Here is a 2,185-nt window from a genome sequence, read left to right as displayed (position 1 = left end):
TTGAGCGAAAACACCTAAAGCTCCACGAGGCTCCAGCAGGGGATGGCGGCGAACCCTGCTGTACTCTTTCACCACAACTTTCTCTCACTCTTACTTCCTGTTTCTGTTGTGCCTGTAATTCAAAGGGTCAGCCTTGTCACACTGTGTCACGCTGAATATCCCCGTGTCTGTGGAGTGCTCAGCCACTTGTACGCTAATTTCACGAGCAGGCTGTTTCGTTGATCGGATCAACTGGAACCCTCGACGTCGTAAGCGACGGAGTGCCAACACACAAGCAACTTGTTTCGTACTGTTATTCTGCTTATACAAGCACCTTTGATTAAAGTTTAATTTATCATTCTTCGTCTCAAAGGGATAGTACATCAAAAGCTGAACTGACTTGTTATTGTGTTATAAAAGGAAATAGAAACTACTGTTTCGGCTCTGTCTGAGGAGATATCACATTGTAAACACTATCTGTCTTAACGCGGTCGCTCTGCCTGCTAGAAATAACAGCCAGATTCCATCAAATATACTGCCCTGTCATCTTAAAAAACAAAAAAAAAAGTCACATGCATTGATTAACGTAGTCACTGAATGGTCGAGTTTGAAATATCTTCTATTATTGGTTTATTCGATCGTTCTGACCAGGAGATAAAAAAGAAATTATCAGCGAAGATGCTTGTATGCGGAAATGCTTGGTTTGTTAGAGGGTTGCACTTAGAGTCCCTCAAATCGCACCTTACCCCTTTAAAATAAAAGAAAGTACACACTGAACAAGTAATTCTAGATATACAAAAAAAAAACCGGACAGCTATAGCTTGAGCACTTTTGATCATATATCTATTCGATTAAGCAGAAGCGATCCTGAACAAAAAACGTACCGTGATAATTAAACAAAACAGTTTTTGTTTTTCCACAGATTTTTTGTTAGATTTCAATTTTTCTCGGTTTTCCCCCTTAACTATCAGCTTTCACTTAAATCTTTACAGTTGTCAGCTAACACTGCCGGTCACTAATTGTCATTTATAAGTCCAAAGAAGTTCGTAGATGCATTCCTACTGGATCCGCACTTCTTAGAAATGGCTTGTGAGTTATGGTTCACAAATTGCAAATGAATGAAACATATCGAAGTTATAAGTATTGTTGGCAATGCCGTCTATTTCATTAAGTAATTTTTTTCAAAGTAAAAAGCCACTCTTACAACAATTGGTTCGTGTAATTTATTCTTTATTAACAGAGCATTACTACTACCAGAACCAGCACCATTACTATTATTCATATTTTTTGAAACTAAAAGTATGCAAAAATGAAGACAGCTTTCTTTCATCAATAATTCGGTACGCTATACCCTTAAATCATCATTATCGTCAACGAATGGAAGGCACATTGAACTTTATTATAACTCAAACGGTCGAAACGTAATATAATTTACGTGTATCAAATAAATTTAGTTGTGAAAAATAAACTCTCCAAAAATTTTTTCAAATAAAAAAAATTTATGTCAGACATAGCCAATCGATACGCAAATGATCGGGTCGTTAATTTTCTTATTTTCGTTTTCGATTGACTTTCTAATATGGATGTTTTGTTTTGAATAAAATATGACTGTTATTGCTTAGTAATAGATCAGCTTTATTGAGCGAACCTACGATCAACGGTGTTGCAGCCACAATCATTATTTTTTCTTTATCTTGGCGTCCTCTGTCTTCTAGTAAATATTATGTAAAATCAATACAAAAAACCTCACCTGAAAAATGAAATATAAAATTTACTATAACCTGACCATTAATGCATTTATGCATATATTCCATCTCTGATATCTATGACTATAAGTTCTAAATGAAACTTCATTTCACCCAATTTTTAGCATACTAACAAATTTTAATTACCACACTGACAATCATGCTTAACCTGTGCATCATAATAATATCGCATATCATCTGTGTCAGAATTCTATGCTGATAATCAGGCCCTTAGATCCTGGTGCCCCCATATAAGGCAATTTAAAATATAAATAATAAACCATAGCATAAATTTTAATTTTTCAAAATGAAACAAAATTAACAATAAGATAGAAAATAATGTCTATTTATGTATACTTCCACTTTATTTATATTTGAAAAGTTTTCTCCTTTTTTTTTTCTTAATTGCAAAGTCTTTGATCAGATCCTCAAAATTAATCTTACATAACACATCTGGTAAT

General features: G+C 34.1%; 1 protein-coding gene across 1 annotated transcript in view; it reads right to left on the bottom strand.

Moving 5' to 3' along the window:
- Positions 1–2,185, bottom strand: part of LOC106879253 (elongation of very long chain fatty acids protein 4) — a 75,028-nt gene that overhangs the window by 59,260 nt on the left and 13,583 nt on the right. The gene's annotated exons all lie outside the window — the stretch shown is intronic.

Source organism: Octopus bimaculoides, chromosome 13 (genome assembly GCF_001194135.2).
Source record: "Octopus bimaculoides isolate UCB-OBI-ISO-001 chromosome 13, ASM119413v2, whole genome shotgun sequence".
NCBI lineage: Eukaryota > Metazoa > Mollusca > Cephalopoda > Octopoda > Octopodidae > Octopus > Octopus bimaculoides.
The sequence above is the reverse complement of the archived record's forward strand: the minus strand, read 5'-3'. Positions and strand labels throughout refer to the sequence as shown.